A 9,356-nucleotide genomic window follows, 5' to 3' on the forward strand; every position below is an offset into this window, starting at 1 on the left:
CCAGTCTCCTTCTCACAGTGCCAAGCTCCAGTGCCTGGTTCCCTCTCACAGTGCTAGGCTCCCTCTCCCAGTGCCAGGTTCCAGTGCCAGTTCCCTTTCCCAGTGCCAGGCTCCAGTGCCTGGTTCCCTCTCCCAGTGCCAGGCTGCAGTGCCTGGTTCCCTCTCACAGTTACAAGCTCCCTCTCCCAGTGCCAGGCTCCCTCTCCCAGTGCCAGCCTCCAGTGCCTGGTTCCCTTTCCCAGTGCCAGGCTCCAGTGCCTGGTTCCCTTTCCCAGTGCCAGGCTCCAGTGCCTGGTTCTCTCTCACAGTGCCAGGCTCCCTTCCTCAGTGCCTGGTTCTCTTTCCCAGTGCCTGGTTCCCTCTCACAGTGCCTGGATCCCTCTCACAGTGCCAGGTTCCCTTTCCCAGTGCCCGGTTCCCTTTCCCAGTGCCAGGTTCCCTCTCCCAGTGCCTGGTTCCCTCTCACAGTGCCTGGTTCCCTTTCCCAGTGCCTGGTTCCCTCTCACAGTGCCTGATTCTCTCTCACAGTGCCAGGTTCCCTCTCACAGTGCCTGGTTCCCTCTCACAGTGCCAGGTTCCCTTTCCCAGTGCCTGGTTCCCTCTCACAGTGCCAGGTTCCCTCTCACAGTGCCTGGTTCCCTCTCACAGTGCCAGGTTCCCTTTCACAGTGCCTGGTTCCCTCTCACAGTGCCAGGTTCCCTTTCCCAGTGCCAGGTTCCCTTTACCAGTGCCTGGTTCCCTCTCACAGTGCCTGGTTCCCTTTCCCAGTGCCTGGTTCCCTCTCCAAGTGCCTGGTTCCCTCTCACAGTGCCTGGTTCCCTTTCCAAGTGCCTGGTTCCCTCTCACAGTGCCTGGTTCCCTCTCCCAGTGCCAGGTTCCCTCTCACAGTGCCAGGTTCCCTTTCCCAGTGCCAGGTTCCCTCTCACAGTGCCTGGTTCCCTCTCACAGTGCCAGGTTCCCTTTCCTAGTGCCTGGTTCCCTCTCACAGTGCCTGGTTCCCTTTCCCAGTGCCTGGTTCCCTCTCACAGTGCCAGGTTCCCTTTCCCAGTGCCTGGTTCCCTTTCACAGTGACTGGTTCCCTTTCCCAGTGCCAGGTTTCCTTGCCCAGTGCCAGGTTCTCTCTCACAGTGCCAGGTTCCCTTTCCCAGTGCCTGGTTCCCTTTCCCAGTGCCTGGTTCCCTCTCACAGTGCCAGGTTCCCTTTCCCAGTGCCTGGTTTCCTTTCCCAGTGCCTGGTTCCCTTTCCCAGTGCCTGGTTCCCTTTCCCAGTGCCAGGTTTCCTTTCCCAGTGCCAGGTTCTCTCCCACAGTGCCAGGTTCCCTTTCCCAGTGCCTTCTTCCCTCTTACAGTGCCAGGTTCCCTTTCCCAGTGCCTGGTTTCCTTTCCCAGTGCCTGGTTCCCTTTCCCAGTGCCAGGTTTCCTTTCCCAGTGCCAGGTTCTCTCTCACAGTGCCAGGTTCCCTTTCCCAGTGCCAGGTTTCCTTTCCCAGTGCCAGGTTCTCTCTCACAGTGCCAGGTTTCCTTTCCCCGTGCCAGGTTCTCTCTCACAGTGCCAGGTTCCCTTTCCCAGTGCCAGGATCCCTTTCCCAGTGCCTGGTTCCCTTTCCCAGTGACTGGTTCCCTTTCCCAGTGCCAGGTTTCCTTTCCCAGTGCCAGGTTCCCTTTCCCAGTGCCAGGTTCCCTCTCACAGTGCCTGGTTCCCTCTCACAGTGCCTGGTTCCCTTTCCCAGTGCCTGGTTCCCTCTCACAGTGCCTGGTTCCCTTTCCCAGTGCCTGGTTCCCTTTCCCAGTGCCTGGTTCCCTCTCACGGTGCCAGGTTCCCTTTCCCAGTGCCTGGTTTCCTTTCCCAGTGCCTGGTTCCCTTTCCCAGTGACTGGTTCCCTTTCCCAGTGCCAGGTTTCCTTGCCCAGTGCCAGGTTCTCTCTCACAGTGCCAGGTTCCCTTTCCCAGTGCCTGGTTCCCTTTCCCAGTGCCTGGTTCCCTCTCACAGTGCCAGGTTCCCTTTCCCAGTGCCTGGTTTCCTTTCCCAGTGCCTGGTTCCCTTTCCCAGTGACTGGTTCCCTTTCCCAGTGCCAGGTTTTCTTTCCCAGTGCCTGGTTTCCTTTCCCAGTGACTGGTTCCCTTTCCCAGTGCCAGGTTTCCTTTCCCAGTGCCAGGTTCTCTCTCACAGTGCCAGGTTCCCTTTCCCAGTGCCAGGTTCTCTCTCACAGTGCCAGGTTCCCTTTCCCAGTGCCAGGTTCTCTCTCACAGTGCCAGGTTTCCTTTCCCAGTGCCAGGTTCTCTCTCACAGTGCCAGGTTCCCTTTCCCAGTGCCAGGTTCCCTTTCCCAGTGACTGGTTCCCTTTCCCAGTGCCAGGTTCCCTTTCCCAGTGCCAGGTTCTCTCTCACAGTGCCAGGTTCCCTTTCCCAGTGCCAGGTTCCCTTTCCCAGTGCCAGGTTCTCTCTCACAGTGCCAGGTTCCCTTTCCCAGTGCCAGGTTCTCTCTCACAGTGCCAGGTTTCCTTTCCCAGTGCCAGGTTCTCTCTCACAGTGCCAGGTTCCCTTTCCCAGTGCCAGGTTCCCTTTCCCAGTGCCTGGTTCCCTTTCCCAGTGCCAGGTTCTCTCTCACAGTGCCGGGTTCCCTTTCCCAGTGACTGGTTCCCTTTCCCAGTGCCAGGTTCTCTCTCACAGTGCCAGGTTCCCTTTCCCAGTGCCAGGTTCCCTTTCCCAGTGCCTGGTTCCCTTTCCCAGTGCCTGGTTCCCTCTCACAGTGCCAGGTTCCCTCTCACAGTGCCAGGTTCCCTCTCACAGTGCCAGGTTCCCTCTCACAGTGCCAGGTTCCCTTTCCCAGTGCCAGGTTCCCTTTACCAGTGCCTGGTTCCCTCTCATAGTGCCTGGTTCCCTTTCCCAGTGCCTGGTTCCCACTCCCAGTGCCTGGTTCCCTCTCACAGTGCCTGGTTCCCTTTCCAAGTGCCTGGTTCCCTCTCACAGTGCCTGGTTCCCTCTCCCAGTGCCAGGTTCCCTCTCACAGTGCCAGGTTCCCTTTCCCAGTGCCAGGTTCCCTCTCACAGTGCCTGGTTCCCTCTCACAGTGCCAGGTTCCCTTTCCTAGTGCCTGGTTCCCTCTCACAGTGCCTGGTTCCCTTTCCCAGTGCCTGGTTCCCTCTCACAGTGCCAGGTTCCCTTTCCCAGTGCCTGGTTCCCTTTCCCAGTGCCTGGTTCCCTCTCACAGTGCCATGTTCCCTTTCCCAGTGCCTGGTTCCCTTTCCCAGTGACTGGTTCCCTTTCCCAGTGCCAGTTTTCCTTGCCCAGTGCCAGGTTCTCTCTCACAGTGCCAGGTTCCCTTTCCCAGTGCCTGGTTCCCTTTCCCAGTGCCTGGTTCCCTCTCACAGTGCCAGGTTCCCTTTCCCAGTGCCTGGTTCCCTTTCCCAGTGACTGGTTCCCTTTCCCAGTGCCAGGTTTCCTTTCCCAGTGCCAGGTTCTCTCCCGCAGTGCCAGGTTCCCTTTCCCAGTGCCTTCTTCCCTCTTACAGTGCCAGGTTCCCTTTCCCAGTGCCTGGTTTCCTTTCCCAGTGCCTGGTTCCCTTTCCCAGTGACTGGTTCCTTTTCCCAGTGCCAGGTTTCCTTTCCCAGTGCCAGGTTCTCTCTCACAGTGCCAGGTTCCCTTTCCCAGTGCCAGGTTCCCTTTCCCAGTGCCAGGTTCTCTCTCACAGTGCCAGGTTTCCTTTCCCAGTGCCAGGTTCTCTCTCACAGTGCCAGGTTCCCTTTCCCAGTGCCAGGATCCCTTTCCCAGTGCCTGGTTCCCTTTCCCAGTGACTGGTTCCCTTTCCCAGTGCCAGGTTTCCTTTCCCAGTGCCACGTTCCCTCTCACAGTGCCAGGTTCCCTTTCCCAGTGCCAGGTTCCCTCTCACAGTGCCTGGTTCCCTCTCACAGTTCCAGGTTCCCTTTCCCAGTTCCTGGTTCCCTCTCACAGTGCCTGGTTCCCTTTCCCAGTGCCTGGTTCCCTCTCACAGTGCCTGGTTCCCATTCCCAGTGCCTGGTTCCCTTTCCCAGTGCCTGGTTCCCTCTCACGGTGCCTGGTTCCCTTTCCCAGTGACTGGTTCCCTTTCCCAGTGCCAGGTTTCCTTGCCCCGTGCCAGGTTCTCTCTCACAGTGCCAGGTTCCCTTTCCCAGTGCCTGGTTCCCTTTCCCAGTGCCTGGTTCCCTCTCACAGTGCCAGGTTCCCTTTCCCAGTGCCTGGTTTCCTTTCCCTGTGCCTGCTTCCCTTTCCCAGTGACTGGTTCCCTTTCCCAGTGCCAGGTTTTCTTTCCCAGTGCCTGGTGCCTTTCCCAGTGACTGGTTCAATTTCCCAGTGCCAGGTTTCCTTTCCCAGTGCCAGGTTCTCTCTCACAGTGCCAGGTTCCCTTTCCCAGTGCCAGGTTCTCTCTCACAGTGCCAGGTTTCCTTTCCCAGTGCCAGGTTCTTTCTCACAGTGCCTGGTTCCCTTTCCCAGTGCCAGGTTCCCTTTCCCAGTGCCAGGTTCCCTTTCCCAGTGCCTGGTTCCCTTTCCCAGTGACTGGTTCCCTTTCCCAGTGCCAGGTTCCCTTTCCCAGTGCCAGTTTCTCTCTCACAGTGCCAGGTTCCCTTTCCCAGTGCCAGGTTCCCTTTCCCAGTGCCAGGTTCTCTCTCACAGTGCCAGGTTCCCTTTCCCAGTGCCAGGTTCTCTCTCACAGTGCCAGGTTTCCTTTCCCAGTGCCAGGTTCTCTCTCACAGTGCCAGGTTCCCTTTCCCAGTGCCTGGTTCCCTTTCCCAGTGACTGGTTCCCTTTCCCAGTGCCAGGTTCTCTCTCACAGTGCCGGGTTCCCTTTCCCAGTGCCTGGTTCCCTTTCCCAGTGCCAGGTTCTCTCTCACAGTGCCAGGTTCCCTTTCCCAGTGCCAGGTTCCCTTTCCCAGTGCCTGGTTCCCTTTCCCAGTGACTGGTTCCCTTTCCCAGTGCCAGGTTCTCTCTCACAGTGCCGGGTTCCCTTTCCCAGTGCCTGGTTCCCTTTCCCAGTGACTGGTTCCCTTTCCCAGTGCCAGGTTCCCTCTCACAGTGCCAGGTTCCCTTTCCCAGTGCCAGGTTCCCTCTCACAGTGCCTGGTTCCCTCTCACAGTGCCTGGTTCCCTTTCCCAGTGCCTGGTTCCCTCTCACCGTGCCTGGTTCCCTTTCCCAGTGCCTGGTTCCCTTTCCCAGTGCCTGGTTCCCTCTCACGGTGCCAGGTTCCCTTTCCCAGTGCCTGGTTTCCTTTCCCAGTGCCTGGTTCCCTTTCCCAGTGACTGGTTCCCTTTCCCAGTGCCAGGTGTCCTTGCCCAGTGCCAGGTTCTCTCTCACAGTGCCAGGTTCCCTTTCCCAGTGCCTGGTTCCCTTTCCCAGTGCCTGGTTCCCTCTCACAGTGCCAGGTTCCCTTTCCCAGTGCCTGGTTTCCTTTCCCAGTGCCTGGTTCCCTTTCCCAGTGACTGGTTCCCTTTCCCAGTGCCAGGTTTTCTTTCCCAGTGCCTGGTTTCCTTTCCCAGTGACTGGTTCCCTACCCAGTGCCAGGTTTCCTTTCCCAGTGCCAGGTTCTCTCTCACAGTGCCAGGTTCCCTTTCCCAGTGCCAGGTTCTCTCTCACAGTGCCAGGTTCCCTTTCCCAGTGCCAGGTTCTCTCTCACAGTGCCAGGTTTCCTTTCCCAGTGCCTGGTTCCCTTTCCCAGTGACTGGTTCCCTTTCACAGTGCTAGGTTCCCTTTCCCAGTGCCTGGTTCCCTTTCACAGTGCCAGGTTTCCTTTCCCAGTGCCAGGTTCTCTCTCACAGTGCCAGGTTCTCTCTCACAGTACCAGGTTCCCTTTCCCAGTGACTGGTTCCCTTTCCCAGTGCCAGGTTCTCTCTCACAGTGCCGGGTTCCCTTTCCCAGTGCCGGGTTCCCTTTCCCAGTGACTGGTTCCCTTTCCCAGTCACTGGTTCCCTTTCACAGTGCTAGGTTCCCTTTCCCAGTGCCTGGTTCCCTTTCACAGTGCCAGGTTTCCTTTCCCAGTGCCAGGTTCTCTCTCACAGTGCCAGGTTCTCTCTCACAGTACCAGGTTCCCTTTCCCAGTGACTGGTTCCCTTTCCCAGTGCCAGGTTCTCTCTCACAGTGCCGGGTTCCCTTTCCCAGTGACTGGTTCCCTTTCCCAGTGACTGGTTCCCTTTCCCAGTGCCAGGTTCTCTCTCACAGTGCCGGGTTCCCTTTCCCAGTGACTGGTTCCCTTTCCCAGTGACTGGTTCCCTTTCCCAGTGCCAGGTTCCCTCTCACAGTGCCAGGTTCCCTTTCCCAGTGCCAGGTTCTCTCTCACAGTGCCGGGTTCCCTTTCCCAGTGACTGGTTCCCTTTCCCAGTGACTGGTTCCCTTTCCCAGTGCCAGGTTCTCTCTCACAGTGCCGGGTTCCCTTTCCCAGTGACTGGTTCCCTTTCCCAGTGACTGGTTCCCTTTCCCAGTGCCAGGTTCCCTCTCACAGTGCCAGGTTCCCTTTCCCAGTGCCAGGTTCTCTCTCACAGTGCCAGGTTCCCTTTCCCAGTGCCAGGTTCTCTCTCACAGTGCCAGGTTTCCTTTCCCAGTGCCAGGTTCTCTCTCACAGTGCCAGGTTCCCTTTCCCAGTGCCTGGTTCCCTTTCCCAGTGACTGGTTCCCTTTCCCAGTGCCAGGTTCTCTCTCACAGTGCCGGGTTCCCTTTCCCAGTGCCTGGTTCCCTTTCCCAGTGCCAGGTTCTCTCTCACAGTGCCAGGTTCCCTTTCCCAGTGCCAGGTTCCCTTTCCCAGTGCCTGGTTCCCTTTCCCAGTGACTGGTTCCCTTTCCCAGTGCCAGGTTCTCTCTCACAGTGCCGGGTTCCCTTTCCCAGTGCCTGGTTCCCTTTCCCAGTGACTGGTTCCCTTTCCCAGTGCCAGGTTCCCTCTCACAGTGCCAGGTTCCCTTTCCCAGTGCCAGGTTCCCTCTCACAGTGCCTGGTTCCCTCTCACAGTGCCTGGTTCCCTTTCCCAGTGCCTGGTTCCCTGTCACAGTGCCTGGTTCCCTTTCCCAGTGCCTGGTTCCCTCTCACGGTGCCAGGTTCCCTTTCCCAGTGCCTGGTTTCCTTTCCCAGTGCCTGGTTCCCTTTCCCAGTGACTGGTTCCCTTTCCCAGTGCCAGGTTTCCTTGCCCAGTGCCAGGTTCTCTCTCACAGTGCCAGGTTCCCTTTCCCAGTGCCTGGTTCCCTTTCCCAGTGCCTGGTTCCCTCTCACAGTGCCAGGTTCCCTTTCCCAGTGCCTGGTTTCCTTTCCCAGTGCCTGGTTCCCTTTCCCAGTGACTGGTTCCCTTTCCCAGTGCCAGGTTTTCTTTCCCAGTGCCTGGTTTCCTTTCCCAGTGACTGGTTCCCTTTCCCAGTGCCAGGTTTCCTTTCCCAGTGCCAGGTTCTCTCTCACAGTGCCAGGTTCCCTTTCCCAGTGCCAGGTTCTCTCTCACAGTGCCAGGTTCCCTTTCCCAGTGCCAGGTTCTCTCTCACAGTGCCAGGTTTCCTTTCCCAGTGCCTGGTTCCCTTTCCCAGTGACTGGTTCCCTTTCACAGTGCTAGGTTCCCTTTCCCAGTGCCTGGTTCCCTTTCACAGTGCCAGGTTTCCTTTCCCAGTGCCAGGTTCTCTCTCACAGTGCCAGGTTCTCTCTCACAGTACCAGGTTCCCTTTCCCAGTGACTGGTTCCCTTTCCCAGTGACTGGTTCCCTTTCCCAGTGCCAGGTTCTCTCTCACAGTGCCGGGTTCCCTTTCCCAGTGCCGGGTTCCCTTTCCCAGTGACTGGTTCCCTTTCCCAGTCACTGGTTCCCTTTCACAGTGCTAGGTTCCCTTTCCCAGTGCCTGGTTCCCTTTCACAGTGCCAGGTTTCCTTTCCCAGTGCCAGGTTCTCTCTCACAGTGCCAGGTTCTCTCTCACAGTACCAGGTTCCCTTTCCCAGTGACTGGTTCCCTTTCCCAGTGCCAGGTTCTCTCTCACAGTGCCGGGTTCCCTTTCCCAGTGACTGGTTCCCTTTCCCAGTGCCAGGTTCTCTCTCACAGTGCCGGGTTCCCTTTCCCAGTGACTGGTTCCCTTTCCCAGTGACTGGTTCCCTTTCCCAGTGCCAGGTTTCCTTTCCCACTGCCAGGTTCTCTCTCACAGTGCCAGGTTCCCTTTCCCAGTGCCAGGTTCTCTCTCACAGTGCCAGGTTCCCTTTCCCAGTGCCAGGTTCTCTCTCACAGTGCCAGGTTTCCTTTCCCAGTGCCTGGTTCCCTTTCCCAGTGACTGGTTCCCTTTCACAGTGCTAGGTTCCCTTTCCCAGTGCCTGGTTCCCTTTCACAGTGCCAGGTTTCCTTTCCCAGTGCCAGGTTCTCTCTCACAGTGCCAGGTTCTCTCTCACAGTACCAGGTTCCCTTTCCCAGTGACTGGTTCCCTTTCCCAGTGACTGGTTCCCTTTCCCAGTGCCAGGTTCTCTCTCACAGTGCCGGGTTCCCTTTCCCAGTGCCGGGTTCCCTTTCCCAGTGCCTGGTTCCCTTTCCCAGTCACTGGTTCCCTTTCACAGTGCTAGGTTCCCTTTCCCAGTGCCTGGTTCCCTTTCACAGTGCTAGGTTCCCTTTCCCAGTGACTGGTTCCCTTTCACAGTGCCAGGTTCTCTCTCACAGTGCCGGGTTCCCTTTCCCAGTGCCAGGTTTCCTTTCCTGTGCCAGGTTCTCTCTCACAGTACCAGGTTCCCTTTCCCAGTGACTGGTTCCCTTTCTCAGTGCCGGGTTCTCTCTCACAGTGCCGGGTTCCCTTTCCCAGTGCCAGGTTCCCTTTCCCAGTGCCTGGTTCCCTTTCCCAGTGACTGGTTCCCTTTCCCAGTGACTGGTTCTCTCTCACAGTGCCGGGTTCCCTTTCCCAGTGACTGGTTCCCTTTCCCAGTGACTGGTTCCCTTTCTCAGTGCCGGGTTCTCTCTCACAGTGCCGGGTTCCCTTTCCCAGTGCCAGGTTCCCTTTCCCAGTGCCTGGTTCCCTTTCCCAGTGACTGGTTCCCTTTCCCAGTGACTGGTTCTCTCTCACAGTGCCGGGTTCCCTTTCCCAGTGACTGGTTCCCTTTCCCAGTGACTGGTTCCCTTTCCCAGTGCCAGGTTCTCTCTCACAGTGCCGGGTTCCCTTTCCCAGTGACTGGTTCCCTTTCCCAGTGACTGGTTCCCTTTCCCAGTGCCAGGTTCCCTCTCACAGTGCCGGGTTCCCTCTCACAGTGCCTGGTTCCCTTTCCCAGTGACTGGTTCCCTTTCCCAGTGCCAGGTTCTCTCTCACAGTGCCGGGTTCCCTTTCCCAGTGACTGGTTCCCTTTCCCAGTGCCAGGTTCCCTCTCACAGTGCCGGGTTCCCTTTCCCAGTGACTGGTTCC

The sequence above is a fragment of the Heterodontus francisci genome, chromosome 47 (genome assembly GCF_036365525.1).
Source record: "Heterodontus francisci isolate sHetFra1 chromosome 47, sHetFra1.hap1, whole genome shotgun sequence".
Classification (NCBI taxonomy): domain Eukaryota; kingdom Metazoa; phylum Chordata; class Chondrichthyes; order Heterodontiformes; family Heterodontidae; genus Heterodontus; species Heterodontus francisci.